This window comes from Furipterus horrens, unplaced genomic scaffold, assembly GCF_987537825.1.
Source record: "Furipterus horrens unplaced genomic scaffold, mFurHor1.1.pri manual_scaffold_5, whole genome shotgun sequence".
In the NCBI taxonomy this organism is placed as follows: domain Eukaryota; kingdom Metazoa; phylum Chordata; class Mammalia; order Chiroptera; family Furipteridae; genus Furipterus; species Furipterus horrens.
This window is the reverse complement of record NW_028327175.1, coordinates 65,441,680-65,466,499: the sequence shown is the minus strand read 5'-3', so window position 1 is coordinate 65,466,499 and position 24,820 is coordinate 65,441,680. Positions and strand designations below refer to the sequence as shown.

The 24,820-nt window shown below is 35.0% G+C and overlaps 1 pseudogene; it reads right to left on the bottom strand.

The window, feature by feature from the left end:
* Positions 1 to 20,487: 20,487 nt before the first annotated feature.
* On the bottom strand, positions 20,488 to 21,059 carry LOC150008746 (rRNA-processing protein FCF1 homolog pseudogene; annotated as a pseudogene).
* Positions 21,060 to 24,820: the final 3,761 nt, after the last annotated feature.

Here is a 24,820-nt window from a genome sequence, read left to right as displayed (position 1 = left end):
TAGATAATAACTTCACTTTTATGTTGAAAAAACTGATAGCATGCCAGTTTAAAAGTCACAAAAGCAAACTAATATATAAGACCTGGATTCTGAAAAGCAATTTTATCAAGTGCTACAGTTGTCCAGGACAGCAGAATCACTATTCCCCTGGGGATTTTTCTTCATACAAAGCACATTTGAATTACAGGTAATAGATACAGTGCTATATGCTATCTGCAATAAGGAATATAGTCTATCAAATTGTAGACTTAAGGAGAAAACTAAATCAGAGTATGACATTATAAATACATATATTCTGAATTATTTGCCCCTAAAAGTAAAATTTAAATAAACTATAGTCTTTATCTAACAATTTTATACTGTATTTCTTACCTAAAATAGAATATTTTTCTTAAAGAATACTGCATATCAGTATATTGTATCTATTACCATTACTTAAAAACAACATTAAAAATATCTAAGTCTTAATGGTTTTTGGCTAAGCATAACAGTTAGTACAGATTAGAGACCCACAAGAGAAAGAGCCCTTTCTATGTTATCAAGAGAGAAAGAATTTACCTTAATTTTTGTCAGGAAAAAAAAAACAACAACTAAGTATGTGTTAGAATAGGTTCAGATCACAGCGTTTCCTACAATTTTACATAACTGGCTTGATCAAGACAAGGTTATATGAAATCCCAGTGACTTGGAAATGTTTCTAGAAGCTCTTATGTTCCTCAGGTTGGGAGACTGACATGGTCGCCGACACTGAAGCAGCAAAGACTGAGCCCAAATACTTTAACTCAAGTTCTGACTGGTTTTCTATTATTAGTAACTTCAAATCAGGGCAGTTACCTATCTCTGCCAGGAAGCATTTTCTCCTTCTTAACTGCTTTCATTCCCAAGTCCTCTGTTTAATTATGTTGCTTCATCATTCACTTCTGCAGCTTCAGAAATAGAGGATGCTCTTCCAACACTGACTCCCAACTTCCCTGACCTACTTCTGGGGTACCAGGATGGGTGCCAAAAACAAACTACATTTGAAAGCAGGATCTAGAATTGGCCCCTGTCTTCTAACATTTTCTACTTCTGCTCCAGGATATTTTCTCCTGTGTTTGATTCTTAAGAAACATACAAGCACACAAAACCAACAATTCAACAAAGTATTTGTTGAATCTTCAACTTCCTATTCATTCACTTCTCTTTTTACCCTTCCTGTTTTCTGACTTCTTGTTAAGAAATCTTTAAAACTGAGCGAGAAACGTAAATCTCAACAGTAAGGAAACAAATAACCCAATTGAAAAATAGATGAAAGATCCAAACAAAAATAGGAAAAGAAACTTCACCAGAGAAGATATGCAGATGATAAATTAGCATATGAAAAGAAACTCAACACCATTTGTCATTAGAAAATTGCAAACAAAACAACACTGAGATACCTCTATACTCTGTTAGAACGTAAAATCTGAGAAACTGAAAAGACCAATTGCTGTCAAGGATGCAGAGCAAAGGAAACTTTCATTTGTTGCTGATGGAAATGCAAAATGGTACAGACTCTTTGGAAAGTAGTATAGTTGTTTCTTACCTTGCTAAACATAGTAACTCAATAGCAATATATATACTGGTTAGAAAATGAATAAACATTTTTCCAAAGAGGACTTACAGATGAACAACAATTACATGAAGATGTGCTCAACATCACAAGTCATCAAGGAAATGAAAATCAAAATCACAATGACATATCACCTGTTAGAATGGCTATTATCAAAAAACAAGAAACAATAACTGTCAGCAAGAATGCAGAGAAAAGAAAATCCTTGTGTCTTGTTGGTGGAAATGTAAATTGCTATAGCCATTATGGAAACCAGTAAGCAGATTGCTCAAAAAATTAAAAGTGAAACTATCATATGACCCAGCAATTCCATTTCTAAGTATTTATTTGAAAAAAAAAAACAAAAACAGTAAATTAAAAAGATATATAAAGCTCCCTGTTCACTGTAGCACTATGTACAAAAGCCAAAACATGGAAGAAATCTAAGTGCCTATTGATGCATAATTGAATAAAGAAATGTGATAAATATATATTTATATATATGAATATTATTCAGCTATAAATAGAAGGAAATCTTGCCATTTGCAACAACATGGTGAACTTTGATAGCATTTGTTAAGTAAAATAAGTCAGCTAAAGACAAATACCATATGATCTCATCTACATGAGAATAAAAAAGAAAAGAAAAAGCTCATAGATACAAAGAACAGACTGGTGGTTGCCAGAGGTGGAGGCAGAGGGTCAAAATGGGGTAAGGGTGTTAAAAAGTACAAACTTCCAACTCTAAAATAGATACGTCGTGGAGGTGTAATGTTTAGCATGGTGACTATAATGAATAATACTGTATTGTATATTTGAAAGTTGCTAAGAGAGTAGAGCTTAAAAAATTCTATCACAAATAAATTATAACTACAGTGATGATAGATGTTAACTAGAGTTATTGTGGTGATTATTTCACAATATATACAAATATCAAATCATTATGTTTTACAGCTGAAACTAATATGTCAATTATATCTAAATTTAGAAAAAGCTAACCATAATATTACTGTACAATCCAGCAAATTACACTCCTGGGTATTTATCTAACTGATTTGAAAACACATGCACACAAAAATGTGCACAGAAATGTTTGCATCAATTTAATCCACAATCAGAAAAAAAAGATGTAATAAACAAGATATTTTTCAATAAGTGAATATCTAAAAAACCCTGGCACATAATTACAATGGAATATTATTGAGTGATTAGAAAAAGATGAGTTAATAAACCATGAAAATTCAGAGATGAATCTTAAATGCATAATGCTATTTGAGAAAAGTTAGTTTGAAAAGGCTACATATGTTATGATTCTATTTGTATGAAAACCCGAAAGAGACAAACCTACAGAGGTAACACCCATATCAGTGGTTGCCAGAGGGTCAAGTGGATGAGGAGGGTAAATAGGTGAAACTATTCTGTATGATATTGTAATGGTGAATACAAGACACCACGCATCTGTGAAACCCATTTGAACTATTTATCACAAATAGTGAACCTTAATATATGCAAATTTTTGTGAAAAATAATTTATGAAGTCAAGTGATCCCAAAATAAAATGCAGATTGTGACAAAAGAACTTAATTGTATTACAAATGTGTGAAACAACCTCACCAAAGGAGGTAGGGTAAAATGTACTGACCTAAGTAACTCTGGAAGTAAGTGAAGTCTATAAAATTAAAGGCCAAAGAAATTGTATGTAAGCATTCGTGCTCTGGTTAGTAAAGTGATGCCCAAGAGGCTATGGGTTAATAATTCTAATACTACTATGCATGTGTGCATTGAACAATTAAGTGCATGGATGGTGGGTGGCAGGAGCCAGGTTTCTTGTTTGAGTGATAGTTACAGATAAGCAGGGGGAGGAGGTCTAGAATATCCATGTGGAAATGGACTAGAGTCTGAGACATCAGCAAGAACTGGTGTTTGGCTTAATATATATGTAGATGGTTACACTGGTTACACAAAGAAACATTGTCTAGATAGATATATACATACACAGATTGTTATATACACATACATATTCTTGCTCTGTCAGTTGAGAGTGCTTAAAAGCAATGATACCCCAGTCACAATGGTATAACTTGCCCCAGACCTTGATTTCTAATATCATCCTTCAAAAAAAGGACCAGGACTCTTGGAAGCAATGGCTGGTTCTAGGGTCAGGGTAGGCTATGTAAGATGAGCCTGCAGCATCTTGTAGTGCTAGAAGGTAAGGAAGCACTCACATACACACAAACACAAATTTATGTAACTCTGTCAAAAGGACACATATATCAACTTAAAGACCTTCCAATGACCAAAGTTGGAACAATTTGAGCAATAAAATAAAGTAGTATTGTATTATAGCCAAAGCATAAAATAAATATTCATGATTTTTACACTGATTTATGTAAATTGATAAATAAATAAGTGGGGGTGGTATAGGCAAATCACTCATGCAGAATTCTATGTGGATAACTCCACTTTCCAGAAGGTTGAGCATAACTCTTCACTCCTTAGGTTGGGATTGCAGAATAGTGACTTCCTACCAAGGAACACAATGTAGAAAGAGGAGGAAAGAGTAACTTTATAGCAGAGAAACCTGACGAACACTACTACCTCAGTCAGTGATCATGGTCCATATCTATAGTAGTCATGATGTTTGTACATCATGTTAATAGTATGTACCTGAATAAGATTTGACGAAAATGGCACTTTACCCCCATGATCTTCCCCACTAAAACATATATCCCAGTCTAATTTTAAGAAAAACATACTATAAATCGCAAATGATGGACATTCCACACAATACCTGGCCGATAATTTTCAAAACAGTTAAAGTCATTAAAAACAAGGAAAGTCTTGGTAGCTCTCACTACCGAGATGAGCCTAAGAAGACATTATGACCAAATGTAATGTGGTTACATGTAATATGGTATCCTGAATAAAACTCTGAACAGAAAAAGAATAAAATAATATAGGAATAAGGTATGCATTCTATTTAATAATAATATCACAATACTGATTCATTATTCATAACACATCTACCATACTGAGATATAATGTTAATAATGAGGTAAATGAAGTGTGTGTGGGTGTGGGGAATGCTAATAATTTCACAAGTTTTCAGTAAATCTAAAACTGTTCTAAAATGAAAAAGTTAATTTAAAAACAATTAGCTAACATCAGGGGATGATCAGGAAACAATTCATTATCTTGAAAGCTGGTAATTAAAGGAAAAGATCATGCATTTATCCTGTCATTCATACACAAATTGTACCCTGAGTAATTTCGGTGGCTTTTGTAATGTGTCAACTTGACTAGGCTGAATGACATTTCCAGAGTTCCCCTTCTTGTATGTTTCTGGTTAGGGTGAGCCACATGGGAGAATTCAAGGCTCATGCAAGGTGTGGCCTCAAGAACACCTAGTAGGTGAGACAAGTCTCCCTCAAGTCAGCTTGTTTGAGTAGGCCAAAGCAAGTATAAACTTCATCTCTCACTAGTTATTATTAGCACAAGACTGGTATATCACCAACTATTACTATCAGGGAAACTTGAAAATAATTTTGCAAGACAGAAGTCTTTCTTTTGAATCTGACCTAGGAATTGACATCCCATCGCTTTTGCTATATCCTAATCCTTGCAAGAGAGTTTCTGTATCCAGCCTGCTCCACAAAGAAAGGGATAACACAAGGACGTGAACGCTGGAGGCAAGCTCATTGGGAGCTATTTTAGAAACTGCCTACCAGAGTCTTCCCTCTGGCCCCCACTGCTTCACATTCTTCCCACTTGCAAAACAAGGTCATCCCTTCCCAGAGCCCACCAGATTGTCATCTCATCACAGAATCTGTTTAAATTTCAGAATCTCGTCATCTAAATCAGTTCCCTTTGCAGATTTAGTAACTAGTTTTCTTTCCTATTTAAGATTTAAAACTGCTTAATTCCCAAATATAAAACTCAAAAATAAATGATTAATTTCAAGGTAAATATCTCCCTTCTGTCATTAGCAAGTCTTGCATCATTCATCATACATATTTCAAAGTGAATATTTAAGAAATGCTAAAGAGAAGACATTTTAGGAGAGTTGAATAATCACCAGGGTAATCAGTTAATTTTGACAAATATCTTCATTAAATGTTAATTTGAATTCAAAAGACTGGCAACAATTGCTTGGGTTAGCTAGTAGACCAGAGCTCAGATACTTGATTCATATAATTCTTCCCTGTTCTATCTTTGTGTGTAAAAATGATACTTGTGCTCTGCCTGGGGAGGCATTGTCCTATGACCAAAGGGTTGCAGGTTCAATTCCCATGCCTGGCACTTCTCTGGGTTGTGGGTCCAATCCCCATTCCAGGTGTGTCCAGATGCATCCTGGGGCACATCGAGGAGGTAACCAATTGATGTTTTTCTCTTACATCATGTTTCTGTCTCTCCCTTCCTCTCCCTGCCTTTCTGTCTAAAAAGCAGTGAAAAAAATGTCCTCGAATGAGGATTAAAAAACAAAAAAGTGATACTTGTGACACTTTTAAACTAAAACTGAGGAATTTTAAAAGAGAAATTTTATCATACTCCCTAAAGTAGTTGAAACTCTTTAATTCATAGGTGACAGAAGCTCACCTCAAACTAGTATAAGCAACAAAGCAATAAGGAATTTACTGGTTCAAGAAACTGGAAACTGTAAGAGTAGAGCTGAATTCAGATGTAAACGGCACTATTGGACCCTCTAGGTCCCTCTATCTCCAGGTCTTAGAACCACTTCTCTGAGGGTATTAGCCAATTTTGCTTGCTAGGCACATATCAATCCTTTTGAAAATCAAAAGACAGAGCAGAGACAGATCTCCTTTTGATAGTCAATATATAAAATTCCAAAGAAGGCCTTTGATTGGTTCCCTCTGAGTCACAAGTCTGTTGCCGGCCTGATACTTAATCAGGAGGCAGGATAAAGTAATCCCAAATTCACCAGAATAGGAGAAGAAAGCCAGTCTCCTAAAGGAAAAAGTATGGTTACCAGGGGAGAAAGGAAAGAAATATGGGACAGGTTTAAAAACAGTTTCACTGTAATGTCTAATTTTAAATCTAAATCTATTATTATCTGAGTTACCTAGCCAGACCTAAGATACAAAGAAACCAACATTTGGATTCAGGTAACTTTATACTGGCCAAGGTTTCCTGCTCTTGAAAATTAATCATCTTTATAGTAATTTATTTACATTATACATATAAATTTTCAATATGTTGGGATTTAACATTTTACACCTTGAAGAATGTATGTATTTGTCTTTTATCTGAGCAAAGCTTTACATTATATTAGTCTTATACATTGGTGTAATACATTAATGTTAAAACAGTTTTTAGGTATGACTCAAATTTAAAAGTTATCTAATATAACTCTTCTAATAAAAACATGGTACATATATGCAAGCACAGCACTTTTTAAAAAGCAATCTACCTCCTATAAGAAGGTGATACTACTGACACATTGCTGACATGTTATTTGTTTTGACTTAAATTTTCAACATTTTAAAAGATTTCACTTATTTTTTTTTTAGAGAGAGAAGAAGGGAGGGAGAAAGAGAAGGAGAGAAACATCACTGATGTGAGAAACATCTGTCAGTTGCCTCTCAAACCTGCCCGACCAGGGACCAAACTGTACCCAGACATGTGTCCGACCAGGAATCAAACCAGCAGGCTTTTGCTGTGCGGGACAAAGTGCACCTAAGCCACACCAGTCAGAGCTATATTTTACACTTTTTTAATTTTAAAATAAAAAACAGATTTGGAAAAACAGAGAACAAATAAATAACCTGTGTTATTTTAATGTGAGCTCACTTATAACTGCCACCCATATCATAAAACAGAATTTTTCAGTCCACCCAGAAGCCCCTGCATTCAACCCACCACAAAAACAAGTCCCTCACTCCCCCAAATATAACCACTCTCCTGCCATTTATAGAAAACACTTCCTTCTGTTTCATTATAGTTTTATCATCTAGTATTACTAAATTAATTAAACATCAGAATGAAGTGACTCTAATGCTGTGGCTTACATAAGCAGACGAAATCTAAGCCTGTAAATGCATTAAGTTTACAAAATTGAAACCTAAGGACAACCAACCACACATAGCCAGCTAGGCCTTTAGCTATAGCCAATCAATAATTTCTTTACTTTGGTTCTGTCTTTTCTCTATTAAAATATTTCCCCAAGCTCTTATGAATAGGATATTCTTATACACTTTCAGTTGGCACTGGTCAACTTAAGTGAATTTTTGCGAAAACCCTTAAAATTTGTAATATGCCTCAGTTCATGTTTCAACAGTATGCATCCATAGACACCACAATTTAATCTTGTCCCCCTTTAAAAATTTAGTTGTGTCTTTTAAGTCTCTTTTTCTCTCTAGGTTCTTCCTTTCTCTTCCTTATAACTTATCTGCTTCAGAACCAGGGCATTTCACCTATGTAATATCCCAGCAGTGTTCCTTAACAGTTTACCATGGAGACTTAATTGAAGACCTAGAATGACTTATATTAAACATGCTTACCTCAGCTATTCCTTTTTAAAATGTGTTCAGTAAGGGTAATATTGCCTGTCAAGCAATGAATCTATAGAAGACTCCTTAATTTTTCAGTTTATTCTTCAGTAAGGACATTCCACAGTTGCAAACAGTCTCAATTCAGAAATTGGAGGTCAAGTCCAAGGTTTTAATCAACTGTACCTAAGATCTCCCCTTCCCAGATTCTGTTCTGTTCCAGAACCAGAAGTACAGAAGGGGATGGTCCTATTCTGGTTTTTCCCAGTCTGCTTTCTTAGCTGGGCAACAACTTTTGGAGTTCCTCTCTGGCTGGCAGTGGAAGTAGAAACTAACACCATTTTAGGCTGGCTTTGCGCTCCATGAGACTGGTATACATTAACCCCTTTGTGTTATGTGATATTTTAATGAGTTTGTCTGAAACTATGTAACCTGCAACAGGCAGAGACACCTCTATTCCAGGTGGCCACTTGCCATGTCTTCCTCAGCTTCTAGGCAGTCACTCTCAGCTATTTCCAACTACAGAGGTCCTTCTACCACCCAGAAGGCCCTGTTGAATAAGACCTCAAATGGCTCCGCGCCTGCTCTCCGACTTGATTCAGGTCAGATCCATGGGAGGCATTCCTGTATATAATGACTGGACAAACTCTCATCACAGGGGCTGATCCCAACGTAGCAGCACTCTCCAGGCTCAACTGTCAAAGCAGCTTCTCATCCCAAACCTCATCTCCCAGGTTTCCAGGCAAAGCCAAGCCCCAGCCTGCCAACTACAGGACTCATCTCTTGAGCTCTCCATCTAGCCCTGCAGAAAGGCACTCTTCTTAGAAGTAAAGGAGTCAGCACTCCTCCCATCTTCTTGGGGTGGCAACTCAGAGCAAGGCATCAACTATCTCCAAAAATATCTCTTCACCAATTCTTTCTCCTCTGCTCACTCACAGGTGGATTTGCATGAAGTATTTCAATAATCATGAGAAATTTCCTTTTAATATTATATATTGTTTTACCTCACTTTCTAATTTCACATTATTGTATCTCAATACTCTATTGAAACTTCCATTTTAATTTTTTTCAGTTTAAATATCTGTCATAACATATACACATGCATATGCGCACACACAAAGAATAACTACAAATAGAGTCATCATTTGTTTACTTCTTTCAGAAAAGGTTATGATTCATGTGATTGAAGGAAAACTATTGGAGAATGTTGAACTGTTGTACAATTCAGTTACTGACAGAAAGTTCCTTGAAGAATATAGAATTCCATGATGAACTGAAATGGATTCCAGTTATATTTAGTAATTGTTAATGTTCCTGTATAATCTTTTATGCCAATTTAAGAACATTTAATGAATAATATTTACATTGGCCGAGTACCATCAGCAGACTGGCTTTTATGGTGAACCTACAGAAGACTAAGTCCCATTATTATGTCTATCTAATAAATATTGACTTCTTGTTTAGGCATCTTACAAGATTTATTGACATGGCAATTCAATATTTTCTGAGAAGGATTAACATTTTTATTAGGCCCCCAAATGAGAAGGCAATGTCAATACTGGTCTTGGTTATATGCATTTACCATGAAATTCATTCAAACACAGATTGAGGTTCCCGTAAAATAGTAACCCTGTTTCTTTTTTCATATAAACAGAGGAGACAGAGCCATTCAAACAACCCTTTTCAAATTAGGAGTGAACGAAGGACTAGTCTGCATGCAAGGCTGAATGCAGTTACAGAGCCCCTGAAACTACCCAGACCTCTCAAAAAAGCAAGAGCCAGAAGGGGAAGGCATGCCAGTGGTGCATCACTGTGCTGCCCAGTGAGAGCAGGGACCATCACTGTCTGCCCACTGCCACAGAGCTGGGGAGAAAAACACTAATTGGTTTGCACACATGAAGACCCTCTCTGGACTTGTATGCAATTGTCCATCTAAAGAATAATAAAGGACAATGTTGGGGGCTTTTCTTTGTTTTTAATCTCCCACTTAACATAGAAGAAAAGGAAAAATCTAAGAAGGCTGTGAAATATAATCTCAAACAATAACCAATGAATAAATTGCCAAGAGACAAGTCCACAGATGAGTGTGCCTAAAAAGAATGGAGCCACCTTGGACTTAAGTTTATTTGCTTACTTGTTTGGAATAAAAAATGCAAAGTTTTACGTGTTACCCAGCCCATATTAAGTATGTAATAAGTAACAACTATTATAATTTATATTGTCATAAGAACTTTCTAGCAAAGGAATATTTGCAATGCAAATACTTTTGATAAAGGTACTACAAGCAAGAACTCTGAGAGAAGTGACTGTTCTTTATTGAAAAACTGTAATAGTTTCTCTTGTTGAAAAGGAAGGGGGAGTGGGGACAGATTGTAAGACGAGAATAATACAATATGTATGTATTATAAATAGATTTAAGCTAGAAATAATTAGGCAATTTTTACTATTTAATAATTAGAGGCTTTTACCTAAGCCAGATAACAGCTACCAAGATATATACATGTAAAATACATATTATATATAAAGTTCATACATATGCATATGCATGTACATATAATATATATACATTTGATTTGGTCTGCTCAAGATTTACATAATTAAAATATTATGTTCAGCAATTCCATCATCGCCTTAATCTTTAAAAAATAAAGTCTTAGAGATCCTGAAAGCAACAGTTTAAGCCTCTTAAATTATCAAAGCAAGGAGTACTTTACATTATTCTAACAAAACAATGACTTGCATAGTATAGAGTACTTGATCAGTAAATACTTACTAAATTAATGAGTGAATCAGGAGAATAACATCATTCATTTTGCCAATGTTCAGTAAATATATCCTTTTTGAAAGGAATAAATCTGTTTAAACATGAAAGTTATAAAACCAGTCAAGGAGAAGGTCCTAACATAGTTTCTAGAAGACACTCCTTGAAGAATCTGATGGTATTTAGCTCTGATTTGTTTTGTGATATAGCAGAGGAATCAAAACAGCTTTACAAAATGGTGTGGGAGAACACAGTTGGCTCATTTCCCTCTCTAACCAAATCAAGTCTTAATTTATGCTGTCACTAAGGTCACTTGTTTTTTGCATTATGGAAACTTTTACATAAATGCTTACAGGAAAGGTGACATGATTAAATAATTAATCCTGAAAACGACTTCTCAAACAAGACACCACCCTAAAAAGAAAAAAACATAACTAGTGAAAAAGATTGCTTTCATTCATTTCAGTAACTGTGTTGTCCAAGGAAAATACAGACAGATTTTGCTGTTGAGGTAAACAGTATTTGCTTACAAGGTGTTTTTAAGAAGATAAGGTAGATGTTAAAATTTAAAGTTTTATTCCAAACTCCATTAATTTACACACTGGGAAAATTCATTTAAAATCTAGATTGCTGTCTTCTACAAATAAAATAAGGTTAACATTTGCCTATGTCAATGTGACATATCAAAGTTTAGCAATCCTCAGAATATGACAGTGTAAGTATATATAATTTAACTGCAGGAATACATTAGCAAGTAATTGAGAGCAATTTAAAATCTAAATGGAGGTTTTAGGTTTAGATAAATGGAAAGAATAAAGTTTATTTTTTTTCTTCAAAAACATCTTTGATGTATTTAGTCAGGTCAAATCCATTTCATCTAGATAACCTATCATTCAAATTGGAAAGTGATAATTTTGAAAACTGGAAATTTTAAATTTGAAAAGTATATCCCTATTCTGCAACTACTGCTGCTATGTCTATTGCAAGAGAAAGGCAAATAAAGATCAGATAATCTAAAGGTCATTATACAATAACACACATCCAAAATTATTATCTCTTACTAAAAGGAGAGTTAAAAACTGTTATAAAAATAAAATTTCTAACACTTGAATTTCACCTAGGAGGAAATATATAAGAATCTCCAGAAGAGGAAAAGGAGGGATATTTTAAAAATATTCTCCAGGTGATGCTGAGAACCTTCCCTGACTAAAATAATCTTATAATCCTATATACTCACAACACAATACTGACCATAATAATCTTTTCACATTTCATTTGGTTGCCAAGATTTTCCATATCAGTGTCTAGCCATGGTCTTCAAACCTTATTATATGCATACTGAATTTATTTTCTTCCTTTCTCAGCTTCATTCTATTCTTCCATATATTATCCTTATCAGAATTAATAGCAGTCTTTCTCAAAGACATCTTTCCTCTCAAGCTTCTACTGAATTGGCTTGCCTATTCAAGTACGTAAAATTTCCTCTAATCTGGCTGAGCTTGCTGCCTGTATATGTACTAGAATCCTTTCATTTTCCTTCAACCACACAAATTCAGTGGTCTCCTAACTGCTGCTTCTGCCCCTACCTGCTTCCACTCCTGTCCATTCTCTAATAAAATGCTCCCAGAATTACCTTCATTAGAAAGCGTTCATTATATAATCATGTCTCTTCACTAAAAAAGGTCTTTTAGATCACTATGGTCTTTAAGGAAAATTTTCAAAATCTTTAGTGTGTCATATTGCTCTTCAAAATTCAGTCATACACTACAACGTCAACTTCTCCATCCCCAAACCCAATATCTAATAAACCTATTGAATTTATCACTAATCCACTTACAAATTTTATAATGCTTATGAGTTGTTATAGATGCATTTTTCTCTTCATGGAAAAGTCTCTTCTGGAAAATTCCTACACAGTCTTCAAACCCAACTCAATTTTCATTTCCTTTGAGAAATCATCCCCAGTTCATGTAGAATGGGACACTTGTCACACTGAAACAAGAAAACTCACCATAAAAAAAGGAAGACATGGGATTCTGGAGACAGGAGATTTAAAAAGAAAGAAAGGCAAAGGAAATTCCTAAGAATATGATGAAAGAAATTTCCAGAAAGACAGCTGGGCATCAAGCCAGAAGGACAACCAACAACCCAGAAAGCAGGAAAATGGACATTGACAGAAGGCAAATGAAAAAGCATAGACCTGCTACATTTCCAAGTGTTTTGATCCATTGAGAAGAATTTTAGAGTTTTTCTCAGAGAATGTGCAAGGGAATTAGTGATAGACATCCAGGAACCTCCCCCACAAAACGAAGCTACAGCTATGTCCAGGGCAAATCAAAATCTGGATGAGAAAGAGAATTGGAGTAGTTTCTATGTGACTGAACTCTAAATAATAATTACTAATGATAGTAATATTTATTAAACCAAAATTTATGATGCAATTAAATTGGGGGAGACTAAGGGATTAGATAATAATGAAGTCTAAAAAATCAAGAAATAGAGATCTAAACATATTCTTTATCAATATAGAAGGTGAAGGCCAGAAGAAATTGCAGAAGTCTTGAAATTATTTTCCCCGAGTATCAATGAGGACCTCTGTTCCACAGCTACTGGGACATCACTCACACCATAAACAGTGTAAGGCCTGCCAGAAGACAAAGGGACTAGACTCCTTCTGGTTAAACCGAGCTGGAGGTAGTATGAACAAGTGAAGTGCATAGATCCAGGTACTAGAGATATCATACAGCAAAAATAAATAAAATTAGAAGAAATCAAAAGATGGAAATAGCTACTTCATAATTTTGTTCATATGAGTAGCCTGAAACTAAAATGAAATAACCCGATAGAAAGCTTTTAAACAAAGGATAGAACTTATAAATTAGATTTATTATAAACCAATTCAAACGTTTATAATACACAGAGGACAGTTAATGTGACAAAATAAGTTATCCTTTTCTAATGCTCATTTTACTTAGTCACTTTAATACAATGAGGTTAGAACTTTAAAGTCAAAATTTAACATTTTGTTTTAACAAATATGGTATTATTTAAGGAAATTTTCATAGCACTAAAGAAGAATTTTAAGAATTCTACTACAGTATTCTCTCAGTCTGAAAGTGGGTTTATAAACAAGTATTTTAAAATTATAATATATGTATATAATAGCAGTAGTAATAGAAAAAAGCAAATTTCTAATTCACTGTAACAATAAAAACTATGAGGTATCTAGCAATAAACCATATTTTAAAAATTGTGAAAACTCTATGGAGGAAATTTTGAAACGTTACCGAAAAGTATGACACCTAAATAAATAGGGAAATATACCATTTTCATGGATTAAAACAGTATCAGAAGATGTCAATTGCTCTGTAAATAAATATAAATTAAGTATACTTTCATTCAAAATACAATAATCCTTTGGGGAAAAAATATTTTAAAATTTATGTGGAAGATCTGAAATAGCCAAAAATAAACAACTATCTTTTGAGAACAAGAGAAGAGGTCCGGCCTTCATATATCAAAACTTCATAGTCACAAAGACATAAAGTGTTATATTGCATTGGTCAGGGATAGAAAAAAATAAACTAATGGAGTAAAATAGAAAGCCCAGAGATACCTTAATGCCTACTTAATATATTACTGAGGTTATATAAAAATCGATGGCAGAATGATTCACTATCCAATAAATGGATCTAGGTAAAATAGACTTACTATACTTAAAAAACCCTGTAGGGTAAAATTTTTATGATCTTGTTTCAGAAAAGGATTTCTTACACAAGATATTAATTAAGCATAGACAAAAAAGGGAAGTGCTTGATATTTTTAACTTCATTAAAATTGCAAACTGTGTGCAAAAACAGACATTATTAAATGTCTTTTAAAAATCCCACAAGCACACCAGTTGAGGGAAACCATTTTAAATGCATACACCTTTTAAACCAGTAGCCTACAGGATACTTAAAGTATGCCCACAAATCAACATAATAAACAACCCTATAGGAAAATGAGCAAATGATACAAACAGGAAATTGTCAGAGGAAGAAACATAAATGTCCAATAAACAAAATAAAAAAATGTTCATTTTCACTAGTATTCAGAAGAACAAAAAGAAAATAACACATCAGATTGGTAACAACAACAACAACACCTAAGTATCTCTCCATACCAAGTGCTGGTAAAGATAAGAAGCAACAGGAGATTCCCTAGTCGGCTTGTAGGAGGGTAAATTGTTAAATACTACTTTGGAAAGAAATTTGGTATTACTTAGTAAAGTTAGAATTGTTCATCACCACAACCCATGACTTCTAATTGAAGGTTTAGAAACTAGGAAAAGTGTCACAGAGGATACAAGGAAACATGTATAAAAATAGCCATTTTAGCATTGTTCATGCAAATTGTTTCTATAACAGTTCACTTGAAAAGTCTAAATCTAGATATCCCAATCAGACAACTGGATGAAATTCACTAAGATAAAATTTTCAAACTTCTAAATATGTATTATTTCCCCTTTGAGGTACAGTAAGAGACTTTTGTATAAAATATACAAGGTAAAAAATAAATTCTACATACCCCAAGTTAGCATTAGAGACATTGTAAGTTGTAGCTATTACTTCTGTTTTAGACAAAGTTTGAGTCCTCCAATAATAATAAGTCTTATAAACTTTGATGTCATTAAATTGTTAATGGAAATATCAAGTAAAGAAACTTAATTTTCCAGGTAATTTTTTAAAAATAAATCTTAATTGTATAAAAATACATTTAGCTCTCTTATTTTGAGTTTCCTGGAGGCGGGGCCTTTGTTTTAATTGTTTTTATTGTTAATATATGAATTTCAGGTAAAAATTAATGTTATTGAGAACAATAAATACTATATATTTTATAACAGTCAGAGTATGTATTCCCAGAAAAAGAAAGCTATTTAAATTTAGCAATAAAAAATTTAACTTAGACCAATATGTAACTATAGATATATATATGCCATGAAATCAGAAAAATGTGTTACATACTGAAAATGATGTACATAATGATAAAGTATGGGAAAAGACTTAAGATGTTGTGTTTAATATCCTTCTTTAGAGCTAAATTAGAATGAAATTGACTTTACATTTATATTAGCATGATGATTTTTCTCCAGAGTTTATTCTATACAATTATTTTTGGCTCCAAGGTAAACATGACTTATCAGAAGGAAACAAGCAAAAATAATAAAATTACAAGTTCAAGGGCACTCAACTGAGGTTTTCATACATTTTCCAAGTTAAAATATTAGTTGGAATATTCTTTTGTTCACAAAATTAAATTTGAAAATTCATCAATTGTTTAAAACCAAAACTATAAATTATCCTCTTTCAGCAATTTAACTCAACTATCAAACTAAATGTAAAGAAACTATTCCAATATTTTGAAAGCCAATATCAAAAAAGTTGCCTAAAATGTGTTTCCAAGAATGTATTTTAAGCTACTTAATGCCAATAGCATAATATGTTTAGGAAAATGTTAACAATAAAAAATATAGTTCTGATAATTAAATCTTAATTTAAAATAAATGTTTTCAAAATAAAATTGACCAGAACTTCAATCACTGAAGCCACCAAGTGGAGAAAGTTCAGTATTGCATTATAAACACAAAAAATTTTACTCCAGTACTCAATTATTGCACACATGACTAAATGATGAATAACTCTTGAAAACTAAATAATTAAATAACCTATATCATATAATCAATTAATCCAGCTCCACTGCCAAAATGTTTTGCAAATTGGTAGAAAATAGTTACCAATTTGTTATAATTTGAACAGATAAAATTCACCAAAGGAGTCCCTGCTCAATGCACACACATCTGACATATCGGCACATTCTAATGTTTAAAGGACTGTAAGTGGAAATGAACCAGGAAGAGAAGAAGGTAAAAGACTTCAAAGGAGCCACGGAGGGAACCCTACAGCCAGGAGCTCACAGGGAGTCCGCTCAGAGAGAGGAGAAATCAGGTTGCAGCTGGCCTTCCTTTCCACAGCGAGGATCAAAAAGATTTAGTAAACATTCCTGCAAGGATGGGCGGTACACGCGGTGGCTGAGCATCGTGACCTGGGCAGGGATGAAGCACGGAGGTGCGGCCTTGGTTACCTGGCAATTGGTATTTCAGAGAAACAAAGCCTTAAGCCTGGCCACGCACTCACCAGCCAAAGCTTGCTTTCCTTCATCCTTTGTGTGGGGTTGTGGAGCGTATTATCTGCAAGACGGAGAACTGGTACTATAGAATCACTTTTTCCCTGAGCTGACAGGCACACTTTGTGACTAATCCCAGATTCAGTGGAGGCACAGAGGGGACACCATGGAGGTCTACTGGTCACCATTTCAGGAGGGCAAAGCAACAAGAGGCGGCTGATTTCCCCAGCTCACTCCAGCCACACCTATTGTGGCTACACTGATGGCAGCATCTGGCTGCGGAAGAGAGCACTGGCATTTCATGGACTTGGATCCCCATCACCCACTGTGTTCCCCTGTGGAGTTGGTCCCCTGGGACAGGAGCAACCAGATAACAGGGGAGGCACCCACCTTGCCAGGGAGCACAGGCCTTTTCCAACACCCCCAGAAGATCTGAAAAGCCAGCCAAGTGCAAGAAAGATAAAAAAATTATAATAATAATAATAATTTAGCACCACCTGTTGGAAAACAATAGAAAGACATCAATCTGCTATACAAGTGTCACTCATACATAGATGCCTAGACAGAGAAGAAATCTATCAAATACCATGAATAACCAAGGTAATGAGGCAGTTTAGAAATAAAATGAAACATCTTCAGACAAAAAACTTAGAGAGATGGATATATGTGACTTAATATGACAGATAATTCAAGATTGCTGTTCTGAAAATACTCAACAAGGTGCAAAAAAAACAGAGATAGGAAATTTAATGAGCCCAGATAACAAATTTATCAACAAATGAGTACTTTACCAAAGATATCGAAACTTTAAAAAAGAATCAAACAAACTTTGGAGATGAATAATTCAATAAAAAATCAAGAATGTACTAGCAAGCATAGAAAAATAGAGGTGACTAGATGGAGAGAAGAATTAGTGATATCAAAGATAGGGATTTAGAAATGACACAAAAGAGGAGAGAGAATTAAGCATAAAAAAAGGTAAAAGAAAGCTACAAGAACCATCTGTCTCTATCAGAAAGAACAATAAAGACTAATAGGCATACCAGAGAAAAGAGAGAGAAGAGAATGGAGAGCCTGTTCAAAGATTTGACAGGAAATTCCCAAACCTATGGAAAGAGCTAGATCCTTGAAACCAAGAAGCAAACAGAACACCTAATTAACTCAATCCAAAGAAGCCCTCTCTAAGGCACATTGTATTAAAACTGTCAAAAATTAATGACAAAGAAAGAATTCACAAGGCAACCAGGGAAAAGAGGAATGTAACCTATAAAGGAAAATCCATTATGTTATCATCAGATTTCTCAGCAGAAACTCTACAAGCTAAAATAGTGGAACCAAACACTCAAACTACTGAAAGAGAAAATTACCAGCCAAGTTATCCTTTGGATATGAAGAATAAATAAAGACTTTTCCATACATACAGAAGTTGAGGGAATTTATCACCAGAAGACCTTTATTGTGGGGAACTCTCAAGGGGGTTATTCTGCCTGAAACAAAGAACAAAAAGTCACAAAAGTGCAAGTAAGATCACCAACAAGCTTAAAGAATAAACAGAGATAATTTGTGAAAACAAAAACAAAGAAATGTAGGAGGTAAATGTCTGAATTTGCAAAGGAGGATGGAGATTAGATGCATTCAAAAGAAAAAGGACTACTGTATATATAAAACTTTCTTTTTCATGAAACTACTGGTAACCACACACATGCGTGCGTGCGCGCACACACACACACACACACACACACATACACACACACACATACACACAAAACTGAGACACATAACTTAAACAAAGAGGAAACAGAGAAAAAAGTATGGAATACCACCAAACAAAAACAACAGAAACTCAAAGGAAAAGAGCCAATGGAGGTGCAGAGCTACCAGAAAACAGAAGATTAAATGGCTATAAAAAATCCTCCTACATCAATAATCACCCTAAATGTAAACATACTGAATTCACCAATAAAGAGGCACAGAATACCAAATTGGATCAAAAAACAAAATCTAACCATCTGCTGCCTTCAGGAGACACATCTAAGCTGCAAATACAAAGGTAGACTCAAAGTAAAAGGATATAAAATGATTCTCCATGCAAATAGCACCCACAGAAAAGCAGGTGTACATACTTATATCTAACAAAAGAGAGTTCAAGATAACAAAGGTAAAGAGACAAAAATGGACATTTTATAATGACAAAGGAATATTACATCAAGAAGACATAACACTTCTCAATATTTATGCACCCAATCAAGAAACACCAAAATATGTAAAACAACTAGTAACAGAACTAAAGGGAGTGCATACTATACTATACAGAACTTAAGGTTAGTACATATATTGAGTCACAGAACTAGTCTCAATAAACTTAAGATGTTTGAAACCATACCAAGCATATTCTCTGGTCACAATGCTTTGAAATTAGAAATCAACTGAAAAAAGGAAGTAAAGAAGCCCACAAATATGTGGAGATTAAACAACATTCCACTAAAAAATGACTGGGTCAAAGAAGAAATAAAAGATGAGATATAAAAAATAGATAGAGACAAATGAGTATGACAATACAGCTTACCTAAACTTTTGGGATGCAGTAAAAAGAATAATAAGAGAAAAGATTGTGTCATTATAGTCCTATCTCAAGAAACAAAAATCCCAAATAAACAACCTAACATTACATCTTAAAGAATGGGAAAAAGAAGAACAAAAGAAGTCAGTAGAAAAAAAGAAAATAATAAAAATTAGAGCAGAAATTAATGAAGTAGAGAACAAAAGGACTATACAAAAATTAATACAACAAGGAGTTGATTCTTTGAAAAGAGTGATAAAATTGACAAATCCCTGATTATACTAAGGAAAAAAGAGAAGAGACTCATATAAACGAAATCAGAAATAAAAGAGAAGTCATCACAGACAGCACAGATATACAAATGATCATATTGGAATACTATGAAAGACTATATACCACCAAATTCAATAACCTAGTAGAAATGATTAAGTTCCTAGAAATATATAACCTTTCTAGACTGAATTATGAAGAACTGGAAAATATAAATAGATTATCAACAGTGAGAAAATTGAAACAACTATCAAAAAGCTCCCCAAAAGCCCTGACCAGTGTGACTGGGCTGGGCATTATCCCACAAAGCAAAAGGTTGCCATTTCAATTCTTTGTCAGGGTACATGCCTGGCTTGCAGGTACAGTCTGTGATCAGGGCACATATGGAAAAGAACTATCATGTTTTTCTCTCACATCAATGTTTCTCTCCCTCTCTTCCTCCTTCCCTTCCCTATTTCTAAAAGTAAATAATCTTTAAAAAAAAAAACCTCCCCCCAAAAATAAAAATCTAGGACCAGATGGCTTCCCTAGTGAATTCTACCAAATGTTTAAAGAAGACATATGTATATATTTAACTCATTCTGTAGCATGTTTAATAAACTGGCAACAGAGAAAATTAGGTGAAGGAAAGAAGAGGAACTTTGTCTTTTAAGTATTAGAACTGAGGGGCTCCATAATCATCTGGCATCCACTCACTGTTTTACCTATGGTTAGAAATGTACATGATGGGAACTCCAGGGATCTTCCTGATTCTTCATTTAAGGTCCCGGTCAACTGTGGCCACAATGTAACTCTTGCGTTGAGTTACTTTCTGTACTAAGCAGTCATCTGCATAGGTTCCTTTGTATGTGCATGATAATCATTCAAATCTTGGATCCTTGGCAATCCTGAGAGCCACTCGATACTTCTGCCCCAATTTCTCAGTTTCAGGCATTACACAGTTAGTTACACAAGAAATACACTTGGCATAGAGACATACCAGGTTTGACTGAACTAAACCCAGTTTAGCGTTAATGGAAAACTTGATGAAGTTCTATCACCCAGGATGCATTAAGGTGGGCCCACTTGTCTGTTATTTTGAAAGAATAAGCAGGAGGGGTGTTAGGGGACTTCTCTTTCCTTGAGTGCACTCGTATCTTTCTTTTCTTTCTTTTTAGGTTTGAATCCATCATTTTCATTAAGCCTATAATCTCTCAGACTAAGCATTCATTTCACGGTTGCATATTTCTGTGTGTGTGTGTGTGTGTGTGTGTGTGTGTTTGCATCCCCATGTTCATGCCACACTCTTTTCTAATATATTTTATGAGGCCAACACAACCCTGATACCAAAATCAGAGATAAATACAGATGTAAACTCCTAAACAAAATACTAGCAAATCTAATAAAATGATACATTAAAAAAATAACATATCACAATCAAGTTGGGTTCATTCCAGGGGCACAAGGATGGTTGAAGACATGCAAATCAATCAAGTTAATATAATCCATTAACAAAATAGAAGATAAAAGTCACATGATCTTATCAACAGATGCAGGAAAACATTTGATAAAATACAACATCCATTTGGGATTAAAACACTCAATAAAATAGGTATAGAAGGAACATACCTCAACATAATAGAACTATATATGACAAATCCTAGCCAATATCATACTCAATGTTGAAAAATTAAAGCTTTTCCTCTAAATCAGAAACAAGACAAGAATGCCAACTCTCACCACTGTATTCAACACAATACTGGAAGTCCTAGCCAGAGTAACCCAGCAAGAGAAAGAAAGAAAGGGCATCCAAGTTGAGAATTAAGAAGTAAAAGTGTCACTTTATGCAGAATACATAATTCTATATAGAGAAAACTATAAAGACTCTACCAAAAGCAATTAAAAACAAATACAGGAAAGTTGCAGGATATGAAAATAAATGTACAAAATTCTACTACATTCCTATATACTAAAAATAAAACTTCAGAAAAAGAAAATTTAAAAAACTATTCCTTTTGCAATTGCAACAAAAAGAATAACATGTCTAGGAATAAACTTAACAAAGGGTGTGAAGGACCTGTATATGGAAAATTACAAAGCATTATTAAAATAGATTGAAAAACAATGATTTGGATAGATATTCTGTGTTCATGGGTTAGAACTGTCAACACAGTTAAAATGCCCATACTACCCACAGCAATATACAGATGTAATGCAATCCCCATCAAAATCTCAATGTCATTTTTACAAAGCTAGAACAGAAAATCATCAAATTTGTATGGAACAACAAAAGGCTCTGAATAGCCAAAGAAATCCTGAGAAAAAAGACTAAAGTCAGAGGTATCACGCTCCCTGACTTCAAATTATACTACAGAATAATGATAATCAAAACAACATGGTATGAGAAGAAGGACACACAGACCAGAAACAAAATTGAGAGTCCGGAGATAAAACTACACATATATGGGCAAATACTTTTTTACAATGGAGCCAAAAAGATACAATGAAGAAAAGGAAGCTTCTTCAATAAACGGTGCTTGGAAAATTGGATAGCCACATGCAAAAGAATAAAAATAAACTATAGTTTATCCCCATGTACAAAAATTAATTCAAAATGGATCAAAAACCTAAATATAAAATCTGAAACAATAAATTACATAGAACAAAACATAGGTACTAACTTCATGGACCTCCATCTTAAAGAAGATTTTATTCATTTGACCCCAAGGGCAAGGGAAGTAAAAGCAAAAATAAATGAATGGGACTATATCAGTTGAAAAGGCTTCTGCACAGCAAAAGAAGCCACCAACAAAACAAAAAGGCAACTGACTGAATGGGAGATGATATTTGCAAATAACAGCTCTGACAAGGGTTCATATGCAAAATTCTAAAATAAAGAACTCATGAAACTCAACACCAAATAAACAAAACAATCCAATTTTAAAAAAATGGGCAGAGGACCTGAACAGACACTTCTCCCAAGAAGACATACAAACAGCCAACAGATATATGAAAAGATGCTCAACTTCACTAGCTATTAGGTATCCATGGGAGTCTTACAAATGGCAAGCACCCTATCAGCTTATTACGTGCTTGTCCCGTGCCCACAAGATTGTGGTGATGTATTGAATGAGAGAAGCCAAAATGGCCCTTTAGTGAGTGAGAGGAGACAAAGCTGAAACCAAAACCCTGCCAGGGAGTGCGGGGGAAAGAAGAAAAATCCTCCCTCCTCTATCTTAACCACACAGGCAGCCTTTTCCAGAAAGAGCTTGGGGGCTGCAAGCTCTTACTGTGGGCAGAGGTGCCAAAATTCTCATCTATGCAGTGTGGTTGTCCATGGTCAAGCTCTTGGCCCCACAGCCATTGCAGGCATCACTTCTCTTGAGTGCCCCTCGTCCGGGCACCAAATGAGGCTAGGCTGTGCTGCCTCTAACGCCCCAGCTCAGTTGGAAACTTCTCTGTCCAGCAGAGGTTTTATGACCACAGCAGAACAAATTTATCCAGGACACTATATTTTGTCTGGGGGGAAAAAAGAGGCGGCTGTTCCCTCTAGTGAAGAAAGCGCAAGACCTCCATACCCCATGCTTTTTATTAGAAGGATATGCATGGGAGATACAAGGTAAAAATTCACAAATCATCAATTAGCTTCTAAGCACCTGGATTACAGTTGACTGTTACAGATATAGAGGGCACAGTGACCAGTCTGTGTCAGTGTCTAGTAAACATCTTGATGCCACACTGGCATGAGGTGCAAGGTTTCATATATTCCTTGCTAGAGATTGTTTATAGTTAAGTAAGAGATAGGAAAAATAGAGAAAGCTCCAAAGCATAATAAGCATTCTTTAAATCCAATTTCCATAGAAACCCTCTGAGTGGCCTTCAGTCCTGTTTCCCGCACAGCCTTCCAGTGTTCTGTTGAGACTTAGAGGCTTCCCAAGGCAGGGCAGCCTGGCTCACGGCTTGGACTACAAATCCCAAAACCACAAGGAGCAGTTCCCCACATTAGGAAATGTAAATCAAAACTGCAATGAGATACCACCTCACGCCTGTTAGAATGACTATATCAACAAGACAAGTAATAAAAAGTATTGGAGAGGTTGTGGAGAAAAAGGAACTCTCATTCACTACTGGTGGGAATGTAAACTGGTACAGACACTATGGAAAACGGTATAGTGGTTCCTCAAAAAATTAAGAATGGAGTTACTATATGACCCAGCAACTGCTCTTCTGGGTATCTACCCAGAAAACTTGAAAACATTTACTCACAAAGATGTATGCACGCCTGTGTTCATTGCAGCACTATTCACAGTGGCTAAGACATGGAAACAACTTGTGTCCTTCAAAGGATGATTGGATAAAGAAAATGTGGTACATACAAGATCTATCTGGAAAAAGTCCAGCCATTGCTAATATAACAAAAATTGTCTGAGCCACATTTATGTAACCTGGCAGCCAAAAAGAGTGGACTGGAATATGCATGCATGCAATGATGATGTCACTGTACTAGTCAGTAGGGGTGGTAGACACTGTTGAGTGAGCATGTGTACTGTGTGGCCATCACATACAAAATGACTGAGTAAGTACAGCATGAATCTGCATCAAATTTTGCATTAAACTTGAATGTTCTTCCATGGAAAATATTTGGATGATTCAGAAGGCCACAGCTATGGGCAGCTGGTGATTGACAGCTTCATCACAATGTGCCCACTCATGCATCACATCTTGTGCAGTTTCTTGGTGAAACATCAAATCACCCAGGTAACTCAGCCCTGTATAGCTGATATTTGGTACGTTTTGGCTTCTGGCTTTTCCCAAAACTAACATCACCTTTGAAAGGTAAGAGATTTTAGACCATTGATGAGATTCAGGGAAATATGACAGGACAGCTAATGGTGATTGGGAGAACTGTGTGAGGTCCCAAGGTGCCTACTTTGAAGGGGACTGAGGTGTCATTGTCCTATGTACAATGTTTCTTGTATCTTCTTCAATAAATGTCTCTGTTTTTCATA